This window comes from Dipteris shenzhenensis, chromosome 30 (assembly GCF_047967505.1).
Source record: "Dipteris shenzhenensis isolate YYH24624 ecotype China chromosome 30, Dip_SZ_1.0, whole genome shotgun sequence".
In the NCBI taxonomy this organism is placed as follows: Eukaryota; Viridiplantae; Streptophyta; class Polypodiopsida; order Gleicheniales; family Dipteridaceae; genus Dipteris; species Dipteris shenzhenensis.
The window spans coordinates 15,594,778-15,616,295 of NC_141625.1; the positions used below are offsets into that span (position 1 = coordinate 15,594,778).

Consider the following 21,518-nt stretch of genomic DNA (forward strand, 5'->3'; position numbering starts at 1 on the left):
CTTGCCCTTGGCCAAACATTCTCCTCACATGGCAGGTACATGACGGAAAATTCCACCATGTGGGAACTTGGAAGAACCGACTAAACTGAGAATGCAGAGCTTTACACTAGGTGCCAAGGATTTGTAATGGGAAGAGACTGCATTGTTGCAGTCTATGTTGTGGGATATCGGAGCCTTAGTGTGAGCATGTATGGTATCCTATGGGTCAAGAGATAAGGCTTTAAGCCTATATAAGCATGTACTCGATTATGGAAGTATATCGTTTTGTTTGTCATCTTCTTCTTTCAACCATGTAAGCTCCACGGTATCAGAGCAGGAAGATCATTCCTAGCTCACAACCTCGTCCAGCAAGTAAACGATTCAGCAGGGATGAACATGGCGCAGCTGACTAACCCATGCTGTTCCTGTTCAAGATGCTGCTCCTGAAGTCCCTGCCATCCTGCAGTGGAAAGGCTGTCAAAGTTAAGGGCATTTGCTGCTAGTGTCTGTCGTCATATAGGCCGCCATGAGAATCCTAGGTCGAATCTGCACTGAGGTGGCGAAGAACAAACATGCATATCTTCCCCTTTCTGTTGCCTGGATCAATTCATCCACATGATTGCCAATAGCTGCCACTCTCAAAATCACCACCTGCTCTTGTTTCTATACCAACTTAATCTGAGTAATCGCTTCATAAGCTTGCCCGATGTCGGAGCACTTGGAGCAAAGATGACGACCACTGCAAGCAAGATTCACTATTTTCTGCATTGGCCGAGCCCTTTTTTAGGACGCCACTACTTCTGATCTGCCCCATCTATTTTAGATGCGTACCTGCTTTTTCTTATCGGCATTCTCCATGAGAGGCCTATGAGGCCATGACTCACCTCTTTCTCTATTTCACCTACTCGCCTTCTTCTGAGTTTGCCATCTTGGCTATCGCCTGGTCGCCAGCCTAAAGGTTTACGCATCAACATTTAATCCACGCTAGCAACTCTTCTCACAATGTTTTGCTTCATTCTTGGTTCATGGGCTGCAGAGGTGTTGGGTTGAGGTCCATATCACTCTGTACATATAAACTCAGCTCGTATATCTTAGAGCTGGAATTGAACGACATTTGTTTATTGCTAGTGAAACTCAGAAATTGTACTCTCGGAATGGTCACGCATGATTACGCCACAATTGTTTTTTCTTTCCAATTCAGTTATGGAAGATGATGCCTTGATTAAGTCTTAAGGCTACAACTTAGACACTGTTTTTTTAGTACTCTTAACCCTGAGATATGTGATAATTTGTGGGAATCTAGGCTTCGGTTGAGGTAGCTGCACAATGCCTGAGACAAGACTTCATTCGTGCGCAGTAATGGGACGTTCCGGAAATCAACCGACAGTTACTGAGTATCTTTTTCTACTCTTCTGGCTGATCTGGTGATCCACCCTTTCCCGGTCTAAACCAAAATGACCACTCTTTCAGTTTCTTTCTGAAACATAGTTTTGAACGCAGTTATTTACTGCCTGTAATCTTCCGATATCTAATTCAGTTTTGTAATTAATCATGGAACCACTGAAAATTCCCCCATTAGTCTCTCTCTCTCTCTCTCTCTCTCTCCCGCATCCTCCACCAAAGCTTCACAGTGCTCCGAGCCTCCTCCGAACCTCCCTCCTCTCTTCTTGAGCCTCCACAATCCTACCACGTTGGCTTGGTATGCCTCTCTCCCTCCTGAATATATAGTAAGAAGTAATATACATACATATATATAAGTATATATTTATTTATTTATTTATATTTATTTATTTATTTATATTTATATCTAAAAATAAATTAAAAGAATATAAATATACTTATTTATAAATATAAATATATAAAAATATAAAAACCTCCCCCTCTTTACTGCTCTCTCAGAGGTGACCGACAGAGACGTGGCATTACACTTAACATAGCCCATCGGATCCAGAGATTGAGGAGACCACGCCCCCCCACCACAGCACCAGACAGCTTAACAGATGCAGATATGTGAGCTCTTTGTGTCACACCAGAGAGCTATCACGGAGCCTGGATACATGGAGCCACATCATGTTCTTGGAGCATTAGCCCTAAGCGCCTGACATGCCCCACTCATGTTACACACTATTTGGCTTTTCTGGCCTGGCTTGATATGATGTACTACATTAGTATTTCAGTTTATGTGTTTTTTAGTACTCAGCAAGGGCCTTAGCGAGCCTTTCGCTCCAGCCCACTATGGCTTTGAGTTTATTTGTTTCCGCACTTTTGTCCCATAGGCCCATGAGGCCTCCTGCGGACGTTAATACATCTCTCTCTCTCTCTCTCTCTCTCTCTCTCTCTCTCTCTATCTATCTATCTCTCTCTCTCTCTCTCTATCTATATATATATATATATATATATATACATTAGATTTATATATTTATATTTATATTGTTATAAAATACATAATATATATTATATAATATATAATATTTTATTTTTATTAAAGATATATTTTAGATTTTAGATTTTATGTAATATGTTATATAATACATACATACATACATACATACATACATATATATATATATATATATATGTATGTATGTATGTATGTATGTATGTATGTATGTATGTATAGATATATAGTTTATTTTATATATTGTATAATATATAATATAATATCATATACAATATATTGAATAATATTTAATATATATTATTTTCTCTCTCTATGTATATACAATTATATCTATATTTTGTATAATATACTATTATACAATATATTTTATATTCTCTCTCTCTCTCTCTTATATTTAAATATGAATGTAATTATATTTATGATAATTATATATATATATATATATATATATATACTTTTTTATAAATAAAAATATATAAAAACCTCCCCCTCTCTTTGTCTCTCTCCGTCTTCAGTCTCTCTCTACTGCTCTCTCTCTCTCTCTCTCTCTCTCTCTCTCTCTCTCTCTCTCTCTCTACTCTGATGCTGCGATGCCACATGGCGACTTCTGCCACCTATGCCACCTTCTGTTGTCGCGCCGCCTTCTGCCACTCTTCTGCTACCCGCGCGTCGATTTCTGCCCACCCGCACACCGCGTAGACATGTGGCAAATATCCTTTGCCACGTCACAGATCTAATTGATCTTTGACCTGCCACGTGGTATCTCTCGGGTCTCTGACCCGCCAATTTGCCAGACTCACCACCACGTGGCGTATGCACAGCGCCCTACTTTGCACATGCGGATTTACTCTCTGCTCTATTACCTCCTCTGCAAAGCTCCACCGAACCTCGCCACCTCGCCGCACAAAGCTCTACCGGACCTCGAACACCCACACGGTGCTCTGAACCTGCGCCGAACTCCACCGAAGCTCCAATAGTGCTCCAAGCCTCCTCCGAACCTCTCTCCTCTCTTCTCGAGCCTCCACAATCCTGCCAGGTTGGCTTGGTATGCCTCTCTCCTCTCTTCCCGAGCCTCCACAATCCTGCCAGGTTGGCTTGGTATTGAGGGAGCCTCCGAACACAATCAGGTAGTGGCAATACTCAGCCTTGGCCATGACAAGGGATAAGATGATATGGTGGCTATCCTTATTGATGCAGACCACCGCATTACAAAGAAAGTTGGACCTTCACTAGACCTTGAGAAGGCATTCTTCTCAAAGAACAATTCAAGGAACAATGGCAAGTCAATGAAGTTTACTACTGCAAGAAGCTTGGACATACAGAGGATCGATGCTTGAATAAAATGGCAAAGGATTAGTCAAATGAACCTGCTAACCTAATTGCACAAGAGACTGATGAAGACGAAGAAGCTGAACCCTCTCTTGTACCTAAGGAGAAAGCTAATACCGCAGTTGTCTCGGGTTTACTATTTCAGAAGAGATAAACGAACAATGGGCTTTCTAGAGAGTTGGGTGTCAACTACTCTACCTTGGGTAGTCCCCTAGACATGACTATAATAATTTGAGTGTTTGTGCCTTGAGACCGGGATGTTGTTTCGGTATTCCTATATCAAGCCTGGCAGAGTCTCAAGATGATGGTGCATATTCCCTAGTCCAATGATCTGGTCATGCATTTTGCTTAGACATGAGCCTTTGATCATGTTGAACCTTGAGTGATGAGAGTACGTTGGTTCACCCTCTGAACCATGCTCAGACTTTAGCCTCTTAGATTGCATGGGATACACAGTCTAAATGTTGCCATCATTGTCACTCTCCCTAGCTCTGAAGGGGTGTGTTGGATATCAGAGTCTTAGTGTTAAGTCCTAGAGTGGTAGAGTGAGTGTCCCTCACCTATGTGGGTGTGAAGTGTCCTTAATTGTGGATAGGAAAAGTGTGACATGTGCTGCTATCTTCCATGTGTGTTTGTGTGGTATTCTATGGGCCAAGAGATAAGGCTCTAAGCCTATATAACCATGTACTCAATTATGGAAGTATATGTCTGCAACCATGCAATCTAACAAACGTCTCCACCCATTGGTGTCCAGTTCAGTGGACTCAAGCAAAATCCTTCAAGCAAAAAGACATTCGAATAAATGACTGTTATAGTGATGGGCATGAGCAAAGGGTGATTCTTAATTTCAGCAAGTACTAATGATTTGTTATGGGTTCAAGACTTCTACGCAATCCACCAAATATGGTGGATCACCGTGGACAATGTTGTCGGTGTTGTATGGATATGCAATCTACAGGAAGATTAAGCTGGTACGCATCATGATGGATCACTTGAGAATTTACAATAGTCTAAAATACCTTCCATCTTGATAACTTTGGCAGTCCCCTTCTTTAATCTCCTTTTGTTCAATTTAATGAGGATTCAATCTCCTTATAAAATCAGGATTTGTTATGCTTATTTGCACCTTTTGGCCTGATGAACACGCCTAAAGTAGCCAAGATATTTTGGAGCAATAGGCAGCAAAATCAAGGCAAAGAAAGAGCAAATTTGTTAATGACTAGAGCGTAATCAAGCAGCAATTGGTGGTGGGAGGAACCCTTGTAGCTAGAGCAACTTAATGAAGGTCTTGTGGAGTGTAGAAAGCAATTGGAGAGGCTTTGCAAGAGCTGAAATGTTGGCACAATCCTCAACCTTGTTTTTAACACAACCGTTACTCCAAATTAAAGGCTGAATAACAAAACTATGAAGCGTCATCTCAAACTTACCACCCAACCATAGAGCTGTTGTGTTACTCACGAGAACATATAGAGCTAACAAGTAAGGTCCATGGCTACACCCTAGCCTCATAGATACCCAGTGTCATAGCATGGGTGCCACTCCACTGTTGGAATTATCGTGGTGGCAATGACCAAAGTATGACCAATAAGTGGGTTGGGGGCACTTTTCCCTCATTAGAGATTTTTCCCCCTAACCATAGTTAGGAGCCTAGCTACAGTTAGTAGTTAGGATAAGGTTTTGTCACAGAAAAGACCTTAGGCTTCTATCTTGTTTTCCTTATCTCTTTCAATACATTCGTGTGGGTTTGCTCTCTTGCTCTCATCTCCATTTCCTTCATTTGGTATCAGGGCACTCTTGCTCCTTGACAAGCACTCTTTCCTTGCCAGCCCGCCATCATCTTTGTCTACTCCAGACCCATCCGTACAGCCTCCGCCCCGTACGCTCTCGTCTGTGCAGCTCCCTGTACACTGGTTCGTACAACCTGCATACACTGCGGCCCGTTTGACCGTACAATGCCCACGTACAAGCTGTATTGCCGTACAACCTGAGCCAACCCACCGGCATCACACCATATAGTTGACCGTACATTTCTACCAATAGATCGACATCCGTACAGCGACGTCTGTATAGCGCCGTGCAGCTTGCGATGTACTTGCCCGTACAACCATACGATATCATACTGTTCCGTACGGCTCTGTACCGTACAAGCCGTACTGTACGAACTGTCTTACCACTTCAGCTCCCGTGTGCCTCGAACTTCGTCACCGTTCAGTTCCTACGCACACTTAGGTTCTCTCGTTTTAAATGCCATTTGTAGGTGACCTTTGCAAGTGACATTTGCATATTGTATTTGGGGCTTTTGGTTTTACCTGCAATTTTTGCATAGAAATTTGGGGCTTTTGCATATAATTGCAAAATTTGGGACTTTTAGTCAATTTGCCCTCTTTCAGTTGCAATTTCTTGCAAGAATTTGGGGCTTTTGGCATGTGGATGCAATTTTGCAGTGTAAAGCTGTTTGGCATCTTTGCAGGCAGTTTTGGACTCGGATGGAATGACATTGCAGACAATTGTCATTTTTGCAGTGATACTTTGGCAGTTTTCTAGCATTTGTAGGACATTCTGGTGGCATTTTGAGCCTTTGATTGGCTGTGACAGTAAGCTGTCATTGTAGACAGATTTTTTGGCAGATTTGGGTTGTGCATCTAGTATCCCAAGAGGGGATATTTCTTGTCACATTTGCTGCATTTTGTTTTCTTTGGCACTTATGGCCCAAACAATCCCAATGAAGTGTTTGGCATCCTCACACGGGAGGATAAGTTAGATGGTACAAATTACTCTTCAGGGAGTTTTATGGTACGCAATATTTTAGTTGGCAAACATTTGTGGGATTATGTCATTGGGGATGAGACACGGCCAGAGAATGTGGCTGCACCTGCCACTCCTCCTCAACAAGGTGGAAGACGGGGTAGACGATAAGCTCAAATTGCAGGACAAGTGCTAGGTGCAGTGGCTGCTGTTGTTATGCCTCCCACACAGGAACAGAGAAGGTGGGATTCACGTGATGCACAAGCACTTTCAGTAATGTCTCTTTCTGTCAAAAGATTTATTATTTCGCACATTCGGTCATGCAAGACCTCAAAGGCATCTTGGGATTTTTTGGAGAGTATGTTTGCAGCCTGCAATGATGCCAAGGTCTCTTTCCTAAAGAGAGAGTTGACTCATACTCATATGGATGAGGGTGACTCTTATGTCTGAGCACCTCACCAAACTTCAGGATTTGTGAGAGCAATTGTTGAATATTAATGAGAGCGTTCCAGATTCATAGATGGTTACTACCACTTGAAATTCTCTTCCTGAGTCTTATCTTGGTTTTCACTCCTCATTGAACTAGTCTTTGAGGGGGGGCGGCACCCCTCTCACCTTTCATGAGTTGATTTGGCTTTTGTTGCAGGAGAACAAACCAGGAAGAACATGGCTTCACGGGCTAGTAAGCATGCCATGCTATCGAAATTCAAGCCCAAAGGGAAGGGGCAGCATAAGCAACATGCAAATCAGCCTACACATCAGCATAAAGCTGATTCTGACAAGGCTAAGGGTGATGCAAAGAAGCCCAAGAAAAAGGGTGTTTGTCATTATTGCAAGAAGCCAGGCCACTATATAGGAGGATGCAAGAAAAGAATTGCCAAGGAAAAGAAAAAGAATTCAAGCATCGTTGTCACAAATTCAGCTCCTCATGCACATGATGGTGGTGATGCTTCAGCCAACTTAGTGGAAGAAGACTATGCCTTCTTTACTTGCATTTCTGATTTTCACGTGGCTGCTCCAGATACTACAACCACATCTGAGGATGACCCTTATGCTTTTTTGACTTAAATTAAGGATGCATGCACTTTCAATGTCAATGAGACATTGAATAATTGGTATTTTGATAGTGGTGACACCTAACATATCACTTCCAGAAAGTGTTTGTTTGATTCTCTGCATCCATCACCCACTGGAAAAAGGGTAGCTTGTGCAAATAATTATTCTTATTCAGTTCGTGGTATTGGTGAGATTGTACTTACAGCCACAAATGGCACAAAGTCCAAAATTCATGAATTGCTTTATGTACTTGGAATCAAGAAGAATTTGCTTTCAGTGTCCTCTCTCAATAAAAGAGGATTTCAAGTTGTTTTTGAAGATGACAAGTGTGCATTATGCCTTGAGACTATTTAGCACGCTGTTTCGTGGTCTTTTTCAGCTTGATATTTTTAGAAAAGACCAAATAATGCACTTGCAGTTTCTACTCCCACTGTTGCTATGCAGAATGCAGAGTTATGGCATGGGTCCATTGACAAGTACAAGACACGGCTGGTTGCAAAAGGCTATGCTCAGAAGAAGAGCATCGATTATGAGGAGACATTTGCTCCTTCTTCCAAGGTGACCACTATCAAATCAGTTATTGCTATGGCTGCACATTTTATTGGAATGTTCATCAGTTGGGCATAAAAACAGCCTTTATCAATGTAGACTTGTTGGAAGAGGTTTGTGTCAACCAACCTCCTGGATTTGAAATTTCAGGTAATGCACATTAGGTTTGCAAGCTGAATAAAAGCTTTGTACAGGCTAAAACAAGCACCACGTGCATGGTACTCCAAGATTGATTCCTTTTCTGACCAGCAAGGGGCTTCATAACAGTCCAACTGAAAGTACCCTCTACATCAAGAAGGATGGCGGGGGATATTTTAGTCATCATTCTTATGTAGATGACATGCTGCTCACAAGATAACATGAAGAAAAAATTGCAGATTTTAAAGCTGGATTGAAAGCTAATTTGACATGTCAGATTTGGGCATGTTACATTTTTATTTGGGAATCCAGTTTATACAAGAGAGACATGGCATTATTATGTCTCAATCCAAGTATGTGCAAAAGCTATTGGATCAGTTCAATGTGCAAGATTGCAAGCCTATAGCCACTCCCATGGAGCTAGGGCTGAAGCTTACTATGTGTGATGCAGGTGAATCAGTAGATACCACACTCTACAGCCAGGCTATAGTATGCCTCATTTATTTGTGCGATACACGGCCTGATATTCATTGCAGTATCGAAGGTGAGCAGATATATGCACAGCCCAAAGACAGCACATTGGCAAGCTGTAAAAATGCATCTTCTGTTACTTACAAGGCACAAAGTCTTATGGCTTGATGTTTTCCAGGGGGGTGACTTGCAAATGCATGCTCACACTGACTTAGATTGGGTTGGAGATTATGACACTAGGCAATCCACAAGTGGCAATTGTTTCTATTTGGGACATGCTTGCATTTCTTGGCTAAGTAAGAAACAATCTACTGTGGCTACTTTCTCATGTGAAGTTGAGTACAGGGCAGCTTTCACAACAATAGTTGAATGTGTGTGGCTATGCCGCTTATTTGCTGATCTTCATCTATCATTGGAGGGTCCTTCTCCAATTCTCATTGATAGTCAGAGTGCTATAGCAGTTGCAGAGAATCCTGTGTTTCATGCTCGCATGAAGCACATTGAGGTTCATTATAATTATGTCAGAGAGAAGTTGCATGTAGGGGAGATCAGTATGATCTATGTCTCCACACATGACAATGTTGCAGACATCTTCACCAAACCACTTCCACGTGAGAAGTTTGAGGCATTTCGCAGTACCCTAAACTTATCTCCTTTTGGTGATTGATCCTTTCCTTGTACATCATCACATTGGCACTGCAGGGGGGTGCTGGAAATTATCACCATAATTCATGGCAGTGACCAATGTATGACCAATAAGTGGGTTAGGGGCACTTTTCCCTGATTAGAGATTTTTCCCACCAACCCCAACTACAGTTAGTAGTTAGGATAAGGTTTTGATGGTAAGGCAAAACCTTAGGCTTGTATCTTGTTTTCCTTCTCTCTTTCAATACATTTGTAAGGTTTTGCTCTCTTGCTCTCATCTCCATTTCCCTCATCCATGAGGGATCTATTGCCAACGCATGATCAGCCAAGGATGTACTTAACAGGTCCACAATAAGTGGACGCGAGCTGATTCAAAGTACCAAACTGTCCTAGATGCACACCATGTGGTCAGCCCATCGCTCAACCACTTGGAGCGTCTATTTATAGATCTCGCTATCTATTTATAGATCTAAGCGTGAAGTTTTCTACATGCTTGTGTGCATTCTTTGGGTCCAATATCAATAAATTATCTTGTGGGATAATGTATTTTTCCATTGTGCATAGGGTTTAGACTTGGCTTAGAAGCAATTGTATAACCTCTGACATGGTATTAGAGCCAAGGAGGACCTGCTTTGTTTCAGAGCCCTAAAGGATCTACTGAGGATCTACACCACTGACAGAGTGTAGAGGGATTACAAGACAAAGGTAACTTTAGTTCAAGTCCATCATGATTGTGACAAGTGTGTTTGAAGTGCCATGGTGTCAAGGAAGATGTGGGAGGCGACAAAAAAAATGAAGCTCATGTAGGCAAATGTCAGAGATCTAATGGGGACGGTTATGGTACCAGCAGATCCAGATAAAGTAAGTAGAAGTTGAAGGTTAGAGTAGCACGCTCCATGATCATAGGGAGGATTCCAGATTTAATAACTCCCCATATTCAAGTAGGCAATGTGGCACATGAGGTGTGGAGAGTTTTAAAGTATCTCAACGACCAACAACATAAGGAGGAGGATCATCATGCTCTAACATCAATTGTTCACCATGATGATGGACTCTTGAGGAGGGCAGCCGGCGGTGCATGACTAGATCATCAAAGTGAAGGCTCTCAAGGGTCGACTGGTGACATTTGGTCACAAAGTGACACTAACCAATTGGCCATGCTCATGGTCAATAACTTTCCAAAGAGCTACAAAGGGTTGGCAATGACCATCACAATTCGAGAATGATTTAAGCCCATTACTTTCAAGAAGTTGGCTCCATTGTTACCCTAGGAGGAGGCTTAGATTAAGCAATACAATGGAGTTATTGATGAAGAGAAGGCCGTTATGGCAAAGGGGGAAAAAAAAAACGAACAACAAACAAAGATACACCCCAATAGTGACTCTTTGGATGAGGCAAGGGACTCTTCAAAGGGTGGAGGTAAGAAGAGAAAGAAGAAACGCTTCTATTGCAATAAACATGAGCACACACCACAAGATTGCAAATTAAAGAAGTAGATCGACAAAAGGAGGAGGACAACTAACCTCAAAAGGACGAACCAAAGGCAAATGTGGTAGTTGAGGAACTAATCTACGCATCCCTCAAATGAGATTTGCAAACAACATTGTGACTGTGGTGATGTTAGATATTGAGAATTGATGCAAAGATCACATCCCACCTAGGTTAATGTAAATATATTGCTCGACCCTTAAGGTCCACAAACGTTGCTACTCGCTCCTCGTTCGATGCAAACCGCACCTCCTTTGGGTGAGTCCATATCAAGGTTTCCCTACTTGAAAAAACCATCTGTAGAAGCTCATGAACCCAATAAAGGAGCCTAGTATGTGTCAATTTGTGGGCCTGGGCATTCATGCAGTAGCCTCGATATTCTCTCTCTATCATTAGGGTACATTGGTGGCCTAGCGAATTCCAAAAGACACACAAAATGCACTTAGCTGGGTTTAGGGATATACATGAATCTTGACATTTGTGGAAACTTTGTGTAGGTATTGTAGCTAAACTACATGGGTCGAGTGGATGCAAAGGTCATCTAGATAGATAGTGAGGAAATCTGTCGAGTACGCTCGGAATGTATCTACCATGAGCCTCTCGAAAGTTGATAGTGTGTTCCAAAGGACAAAGCATGTCGCCTTGCACGGGTATGTTCCCCACTCCGTAATAAAGTTTGCTTTCTATTGATCTTCTTCCGCAATTGAAATTTGGTTGTATCCCTTGTACCCATCCATGAAAGAGTACATCTCTTGCCCTACTACTATGATCTAGTATGCTATCTGTGAAATTTGGTTGTATCCATTGTACCCGTCCATGAACGAGTACATCTCATGACCTACTATTGTTGATCTAGTGTGATACCTATGATGGGGATGAGGAATGGGCCAAGTGCAATTTGGTCATTCAACTCCTCTAGTCTACACACACTGACATTTAACATTTTTCTTCGACACAATCACATCGGGAATAGCCACATCAATTCGATCAATGACATAGAAGAACCTTGCTCACAATAACCAATCCAATTTGGCTTTGCTTGCTTAGCATAATTGGGATTCATTTGGTATCTTTGCTGCCATATTGGCTTAGCATTTGCTACCAGTGGTATGCAATGTTCGTAGAGCTCACCCCTCGAAGATATGTATAGCTCCAAGCAAAGATATCCTTGCACTCAGTAAATAATATGTGCACCTATACTAGTTTGAGTGTTTGGCTGACCTTTTCTATGTGAGGTTTCTCCTCGGTCCTTAGGTTTAATCCTAGTAGGAGTTTGAGGCTTATGTCCACGGTTCCCCTTTAGTGCACCATATTTTGGGTTTCTATAACCTTCCATTCTCCTTATTGATATTTGAGAAAATGGGTTGGGTAGAGCTCATGTTGCTGAGTTATCTTATCTTCTCATTGAGCCTCTTTTAGCTTAGTTGCTGTTTAAAATAAAATCAATCTCTCCTATAGGAATGATGTTCATCTCAATGAGGCGTTTTCCACATCTTGAGAAAATTAGTCCTCCACTTCTAGGTTGTGAGGTTTGCTGCTGGTTGAGATCCTTTTTCAACCACAACCTTCCCAAAGGAAGGGTATAGGCATTTCTTCCATAGCTATTACAATACGACTAACTATGTAGTGCAATCCATCCATGTTGATGCACATGGCCTAAAGCATCCCCTTTGGATCCATTGGCCCTAGTCTATCACCCATATCCAAAAAAGAGAGAGTTTCATCTACTTCAGTCATAGCTTCTTGACTAATTCTTCTAAGACTATATTGACTCTTGAGCATCCATCCACAATAACTCCATGAATGGTACTGCTTTTTATCGTCAAAGAAATGATGGGTACAGCTTCATCCACTAGTGGTGTTGTTTGGGTGACAAACATAGTCACAAAACCATATATTGTGCTGGCTGATTTAGTTAATGGCTAGTCCTTGAACTACTCGATAAAGAAGTCTTGTCAATATAGGGCTAGGTGTAGAAGTTGCTTTATGATTAGATTGATATGTGGTTCCTTGAACTCTTCTCAAGCACTTTCGCCCATCGCATTCCCGCATGCATCCTCTTCACTCTCAAACTCACCTACCTTAGGTAGCTGCTCCTACATGAGATCCATAGATTATCGAGTTATCTCTAGGGCTTGTCTTGTTTAAATGGTTGAATTCCTTAGGCCTCTTATGGCTTCTCTACGTTTGTTCTTTCAAAAGTTCCACAACTGGAGCATCACCCTAGAGCTCCTTGATTACCTTGGTTGTAGCATCGATCTACCCCCTCCAAGAGGTGTGTGGTTCGTAAAGAGCTTCCTTATGATTCTCAGGGTTTTTGTCCTATGATGGGGCTTGGGCCGCCGAGGATTCCGTAACCTCAATCAAGATGGCTCGACATTCCACATCCGGTCCACTTCTCTGCTTTCAATGTTGCTCTTCACAAGCTTCTTCACGTGCTCTTCCCACAACTTGCATTGTTACTTCACGTGCCTTTCTTCTTCACAAAAACACCTAGCCTTTCCCTTTCCTTGGTGAATCTGGCGAGGTGCTCAATCACCGAATGATCTTGTCTCCAAACTCGGCCTGCTCTAGCTGGTCACTCTGGTTGTGCACTTAAGAGTGGACCCCCACATCCACACACACCCAAACACTTTTTTAGTGAAGCTACTTCTATATTATAGAAAAGCTAATCTCTTTTATCTCCTTAACTCTTAAGGAGAGGTTTGGGGGAGAACAATTGAGTAATTCTAGATCATTAGATTGAAATAGAACATTGTGGACCATTGGATGATAATTTGGTTGCAAACGTGGTACACTTTGTAGTTACCATGCAAAGTGGTAGTTAGATTGGCATGTCCAGCGTTTGGCGTGTCCATTCAACATTCGTTCACCTTCATCTTTTCAATTGTCATCATCGTCGTCCTGAAAGAGACGTAGCATGATTGAGGATTCATCGATCAAGGTTAATTCACGTTCACGTTCACTCCTGAATTGAGTGTTCAAAAATATTTCGTTTGGTCTTTAGGGGACACGCGATCACTCTCGTATTGTTAAAGAGGAACACAAGAGTCAAGGAGAGGTTTGGGGAAGAATGATTGAGTAATTCTACATCATTAGATTGAAATAGAACATTGTGCACCATTGGATGCTAATTTGGTTGCAAACGTGGTACACTTGGTAGTTTCCATGCAAAGTGGTAGTTAGATTGGTGTGTTAAGCCTTGAAGACTTAGTTGGCTTCAATGGACTGCTTCGTCTTGTACCAACATCTTTCAATGGTATGACTTGCCTTGACGAATATGTCACAATATATCGCATGGCACTCATGTGTTATGTGGCCTAGTCGATAACACTTACTGCAAGATTTTTTGTTTTATCCCGATCTCCTAGCTCCTAGAGAATCTTCTTCAACTCAATCATCGGTGAGTCCTTCCTCGGTTTTTGGGATATTTCGGTCTTGTCCTCTTTGTTACTATTGTCTACCAATTTGCTTTTTTACTTTTGGGTTTTCTAGGCTTGGCTTGAATTAGCAACTCTTTGTACGTCCGGGTTGGATTTAGAATCTCCATCAACCTTGCATCCACAAGAGCGCCACTTAGTAGCGATGTTTGAGGCACAATCTTGTCATCCGGCTCACTACTCAACTGATTTGTAATTGCTATCATTCTGAGCACTAAGCCTTGTAACCGATTGTTCTTTTTTATTTTAGACTATTGAATTTTGTTCTCATGTCCTCTTTGTTGATTTCCCATCGGAAATGGTCTCAATGCTCTCTTCATCTACTCACTATCCCGAAAGTATCCAATCAGCAAGTGATAATTGATTAAACTAACATTGGTCAGTTTAATGCAAGGTGCCGAGGAAGTAATGTATGTAGTCTTTGTCCATGCTACATGCATTGATAGCACATACCCAATAGAAAATTTGAAAGGTTCCTCATCCTCCAGCCCCTTGAAAACCTGGAACTTCACCTTGATCCATGGTGGCAATGACATCTTCACCCACCTCACTTGGCTTGTGGTGCCGCTTTCAATCAACTTCAGCCTACAAGACACAAGCACGTGAGCTTATCATGACGATGCTCAAGTCCTCATCCTAGTTTGGTTCTAAGCTAATAGGGTTCCTGTTTGGAGATCTCCCTTGTAGGAAACTCCACTCAACCTCCTAAAGCTCTTTTAGACGCCACTAAGTGGGTCTTCCTTGGGCTTGAATTATCTAGCAATTGGGCATTGGGTCGCTCGCAATCTCCACCAAGCTGTCAGATGTAACACCACCTGGCGAAAAAACCTCCAATCCTCAAACAAACTCTTCTCATGCAGCTCTCTCAAAAGGAAAGGAAGCCACCTTTCTTTCCTTGCTTTTTTCAGCAAGCTATTCTACCATGTTAAAGTCCCCTCCTAGTATCCAAGAATCAACTTCATGCAGCATGCTGCAAATCTCCCTCCAAAATGCAACTTGATCCCTTTTGAGATTGAGTGCATAAATATTGATCTCCCAATCTACTGAAGTCTCCAAGGAGGACAAAAATGCATACCCCTACATGTAATCCAAGAGTACCAAACCGAAAGGTATGTCCATGCAATCTCCAAGACAAATCTACTGCAAACACTCTCTCCTTTGCTCTCTCTCTCTCTCTCTCTCGGCCTTTAACCGTGTGGTGTATGCCCGCCCGCTACTGCAGCTCCTCCGCCCGCTGTTGTAGCCCTTCCGCCCGCTGTTACAGCTCCGCCTCCCCTCTTCTCCGCCTGCAGCCCCTTCGCCCGCCTGCTGCTCCCCCTCCACCTGCAGCTCCCTCCGCCTGCAACTCCCTCCGCCCACCTGCAGCTCCCTCTCCACTCGCAGCTCCCTCCTTCCCCGTCTAGCCTCACCGCCCTAGCTCCTTCCCTCCCTGCCTAGCCTCCCCACCCGCCTAGCTCCCTCCCCGCCTAGCCCTGCCTGCAGCTCCCCCCACCACCCACAGCCCTTCTGCCCGCTGCCTCCTCCGCCCCTTTGCTCCTCCATTTCTGCTCCTCCCTCCCGCATGCTGCAGCTCCCTCTGCTGCGCCCCCTCCTCCCCTTCTACTCCGCCTCCTCCACTCCAACCACCCGCCACCCCTCAGCTACTCCCTCGACCCCTCAGCTACTCCCCCTGCTCTCCAGCCACCCCCCCCCCTTCCCTACTAGCCCCCCTGCCTGCTCTCAGCTTCTCAGCCTCTCAGCCTACCTACAGCCCCCCCCCCCCCACCACCCCTCAGCCTCTTTTCAGCCCCCTAGGGATACCCCCCCATCATGGGAAGGGAGCTCGTGTTCATGCTCCCGCTCCCACTCCTGTCAAGAGTGGCAGCGGAAGATGTAAGCAAACTGAAGCTACAGAATCACACAGAGAATACTAGAGACAACAAGATGTGCCACAAACAGATCTGCTGTAACTTAGCCCATAAACCAGGGCAGCAACTGTAATACAAGGAGTCCTGAACAGGATGAGAAACAGGAGCTGCAGAAGGGGCTGAACTGGAGCAGAGGATCTGGGCACAAGGAGGCTGGAGCCTGAGAGCACGGAGGCTGGAGGAGCCTGGAAGAGCCTGGAGCGAGGAGGCAGAAGCCTGAGGCGAGGAGGCTGGAGCCTAGGAACGAGGAGGCTGAAGGAGCCTGGAGCGAGGAGACTGAAGGAGCGTGGAGCACGGAGGCTGGATGAGCCTGCAGCGAGGAGGCAGGAGAAGCCTGGAGCAAGAAGGCTGGAGGGGCCTGCAACGAGGAGGCAGGAGGAGCCTGGAGCAAGAAGGCTGGAGGGGCCTGCAACGAGGAGGCAGGAGGAGCCTGGAGCAAGAAGGCTGGAGGGGCCTGCAACGAGGAGGCAGGAGGAGCCTGGAGCGAGAAGGCTGGAGGAGCTGCACCAGAAGATCTGCAGAGGGAGCGTGGGCAGCCAACAGAACAGCTGAAGGGAGGCTCCGGTGAAGATGGCCAGGAGCAGCAGGCTGAGACAAGAGCCTTGAGGAGCTGCTGGAAGAAGTGATTGAGGAAGTGAAGGGAAGGAGGCCCTTTTATAGGGCAGGCCAGGGGGGGAGTCGGCCAGTCTGGCTGGACCGACCAGCCTGGTCGGTCAGGCCAACTGGGCCGACCAGCTGGGCGGCCAGCCTACCCCCTCTGGCCCCCCTTGCTGCATGGGGGCTGGTCGGCTGGCCACTCCTGGAGATGCTGATTCTCAACAACTCCGTCTCCCACTCCTGCACTAAGACCTGCACCGAACACGGGTCAATCAAACGAAATGAAAAAGGTGGCAAGGATACAGATAAAGTCACCAAGAAAAAACAGACAAAGCTGAAACTTGAAGATGTGAACACACGATACAACCGAAGTGGACTTGGAGTGGACAGCAAAGCAAAGGTGGGGCCACTTCCGCCTCAACTTCAACCACAGTCTCAGCCTCAGCTTCAACTTCAGTCTCAGCTACATCAGATACATCCTCATACTCAGCCTCAGCACTAGCCTCAGCTTCAGCCTCAGTGTTAGCTCTAGTTCCAGTTCTAGCTCCACTTTCAGCTCTAGTTCCAGCCTCAACGTTAGCTCTAGTTCCAGCTCCACTTCCACCCACAGCCTCTACTGATACAGCTACTGGCTCTTATATACCCCTACCCATGACATCGATTGCCCCATCCTCCCCTAGGATAGAGGGGTTTTCACTGACACCATCTCTTCCATCTCTCCCTTCTTCTCCCACTACAGTTTTCTCCGACTATGACACCTACTTTGGAGGGGTCGTACACTGTTCCGCACTACTCGACCTTTCTCTCCCCTCTGCCTCTCAATGAGCCCACACTCCCTCACCTTGCTGGGATCGCCTCATCATCCCCATACCACACCCATCTTACCCAATCATCACCCAGCCTCCAGTCTCTTCTTCACACTTTTAGGCCACAATCCTATCAGTTTCCGTTAGAGCACGGACGAGCTAACCCATCAAAGGCTTGAAAGTATTTGTTGATGGAGATCCAGAGCATCCGAGAGCGCGAGAGAGAGCTGTCACGCTTCGCACAAAAGCAGACACGCTTCACCCAAGAGCAAGCACGACTCATACAGGAGCAGTCTCAGGTTATTCGAGTCCAGGCTGACCTTATTCAAGGGCTCAGATGGGAGATCTCACAGCTCCGACAGGAGGTCACTACCATACGTACAGTCCCAGGGAGCACCCCAGTTGTGGAGGCACAGATTGCGAGCATGCAATTTGCCATTGAGGAGACGTCCAGATGGATCGACGCAGCCAAATGAAAACCTGCAAGGGTAACTGTTTCGGCTACCCTCTTGGAGCAGCAGCAGAGAGCCAACAAGGCTCTCAACATTAGAGTACGTGGGATTCCCCACACTGAGGCTTCCCCGATGGCAAATGCGCAAGCCTTCGTGACCACTACCCTAGGGGCGACTAAGCACAGGATTGAGAGAGCATGGCGGGTTGAGAGGGACCCCAACCGAGAGCAGCCCCTTATCATCCGGTTCCCTGATGCCCTCGCACGACTTTCGGCTTTATGTCGTAGGTCAGCCATACGAGACCAGCAAACAATCTCCATGGACAAGGACCTCACTCCACTACAAATTGAGGAGAGGTGTTTCCTGTTGCAGTAGCGGGATCATGCCCGCAAAGAGGGGAAGTGGGCAGTAGTACGAGATGGACGACTCCTTACAGGCCCTCGTCAGGCACCCACCTCTCCTCTCGCATAGGCGGCGGGGTCTATGAGACCAAGACATCCGAGACCCTATCCTGTACTATCTGGAAATAACAGTACCTAATGGTCAAAACCAGGGAACTTCTCGGAATCCTATACCAATCACACCATAGCTTTTTACACAAAGACACATCAGAGTCCAGAGCGCCCACTACCAGCGATCAGCAAGTATACATGGGAGTCTACCTACAGAGATGAGACGAGGGATACAGGAGGGGTTCCAGGATCAGGAGGAGTCGCAGTCCTTTACAGATCTACACTTTTGGGGACCATCTCAGTGGAACAAAGAGATCCACACTCCAGGTTTCTCTAGATTTGAATCCGACACATGGATAGCCGAGATTTGTTTATCGCAGTTTGCTACTTCCCCCCCGAGACCTCCCGCTTTGCCAGAGATATTCGAGGGGAGGATGAGACATCCCCATTTGCTGCCCTTTATCAATCCATCATTGACTTCTCTAGCCGCGGGAAAGTCCTCCTAGTTGAGGGGGACTTCAACGCGAGAACAGGCGCTCGTTAGGCACCACTCCTCGACTTCAGGGATGATTCCACTCTACTGCCAGCAGACATTGACCTTGAGGAGGCAGGTATGCTACGAGTTTCAGCTGACAGACGAGGACCGTTCACATCCTATGGACAGGCCCTATTAGACCTCAGCAGGATGCATGATCTCATTATCTATAATGGTCTTGACAGATGTCCCGCATTAGGTGGCTTCACTTGCTTTCCACATGCGGAAGGCTTCAATGTTGTGGACTATGGGATCCCCTGCCTTCACATCTCGCATCACTGACTTTACCGTAGCACCTCTCCCTCCAGGGGTTGACCATACCTATCTTTTCTTTAGCATTTCTACCCCCCGCCGCACAGCACTTTCTACCCCGTTGAGCTCTTACTCCACTTACCATGATATACGCTTTGTTTGTGATCACTCACCTACTTACTCTGGCCGTCTGTACATACTTCTCGCATACATTGACTTTATACCCTTACTAGAAGATTGTGCTGCCCTAGTCACTCGCTCACTACATGAGGCCGCTCTTCACACCTTTCCCCACACCACCCACCCACCACCTCTTGGGACCATACCTTGTAATAGCTGGTACGATGATGAGTGTAAGGCTTTACGCCGTTAGCTCAGATTCGAAACAAAAAACAGCCTTCCGAGCCAACCAGAGACGCTACGCGAGTACCGTTGTCTGATACGCAGGAAGAAACTTGACTTCATGCGTCGGAACGAGAAGGAGCTACTGAACATTCTATTCAGTAACAACTCTAAGGACTTCTGGCGGATATTTCTAGAGGGACGGTCCCCCCCACCACTCACTGACACTCAGGTGTGGTCTGATTATGCATGCACGCTCTATGATATCCCAAATCAGCCAGCCCCTAACCTATCACATATGCCACGCCCCACATCCTGCACCCTCTTTACTAGGGGGGGGGGGGGGGGGGGGGGGTAAAGGATGCCGTAATGAAACTTCATAATGGCCGAGCGAAGGATCATGAGGGACTATGCACTGAGTTCATTGCATATGGTCAGCAGAGGGGCTCCAGAGACACCTGGATGCACTACAGTTCTTTTGTGAGTCTCATGATTTGAAGGTCAACTTGGGTAAAACCAAGATTATGATCTTCAATACATCTCGAGTCGTCCTGCGCGATGGGCATTTCACATTTGATGGGTCCCCTGTTGAGGTAGTTTCATCATACACTTATCTGGGGGTCGTCTTTTTCGGACCCACCTTCACCATGAGACCCGTGATGCAGGCACGCCTGAGCAAAGGATATGCTTAGCAAAGGATATGCTTCATTGGCTAGACTAGAGAGACAGTGCTTCCGCTCTCATTTTCAAGATCCATGGACCAAAGGGTTGCTTTTTGACTCCTTGGTCCGCCCTGTAGGCATGTATAGCAACCGATGCTAGGGACCAAATTTATCGGATACAGGGTGGAGCGGCTACAAGTTCTCATGTTATCACGGATGATCTATGGTAAGCCATCTGTCCCTCACCAGATCATTCGAGTAGAGTTTGGGTCACCCCCATTACAGCTAGATACTGCATTTCAGGTCATTACATATCGGTACCGAGTCAGGGAGTATGGGGATTACATATCCGAGCATAGCAAGATACCATGGCTAGCACTGTCCTCTTCTATGGCACTTGCAGCAGGGGGAGATCAGAGGTGTTGGTGCACGCACAGAGAGATGGTTTGCAGGACTAGGGCTCCACTTGGACAGACTACCTCCTTTCCAATATAGCATGGATGCTCCTTTCTCTCCCCTCCTATCACACGAGGTCAACCAGGTTATCCATGAGGATCTACTACAGCTACACACATTCCGGACTTGGTTAGGCCCGAGTGATCTTCCAGTGAAGTTGGGCTTCTACAGAGATCACTTCCTACATATCACAACGGAGGGTTTCATTGATCCACCAAGATACACGCAGATTCACCTACCCCACTCGCTGAGGATCTCCCTTGGGCAGTTCCGGGTCTCTTCACACAGACTTCGTATCGAGAGCGGCCGAGCAGAGCGGTTACCTAAGGAGAGGCGCATATGCACACTTTGTGGCATGCAGGAGGTTAAGACAGAGGAGCATTTCATCTTCAGATGTCCTGTTTACTATGAGATCCGAGTGCATTTCTACTGCCTCTTCAGAGATAGTTATGGGATGTTGCCCCATGTCCTCTCCTACCCAGACTAGCGATGCTTGGATGGTTTCATTCATGAGATGCTTAGACACCGCGATAGGATACTCCGAGCATGGAGACATGAGCAGGCTTCTCCCTCGACTGATACCTCTCAGAGCTCTATCACGAAGTTCTTTCAGCCAGATCAAATAGACCCCCACGAGGCGAGACCTCAACATGACCGTGACCCGAAGCCTGTGACCCGACAGCTCAGACAAAGGGTCGATTCACAGATCACACTTGGGGACATCCCCTCCTTGTTTAGGGTCGGAGCCCGACCGACGGGGGTCACAATGGCCTTGGTTAGACACAGAGCTACAACCAGGAGACGTACCAGGACTGC

The 21,518-nt window shown here is 45.5% G+C and overlaps 1 protein-coding gene across 2 annotated transcripts in view; it reads right to left on the reverse strand.

The window, feature by feature from the left end:
• The window catches only part of LOC147881761 (receptor-like cytosolic serine/threonine-protein kinase RBK2), a 44,904-nt gene that overhangs the window by 1,069 nt on the left and 22,317 nt on the right, over window positions 1–21,518 (reverse strand). The window lies entirely within an intron of this gene.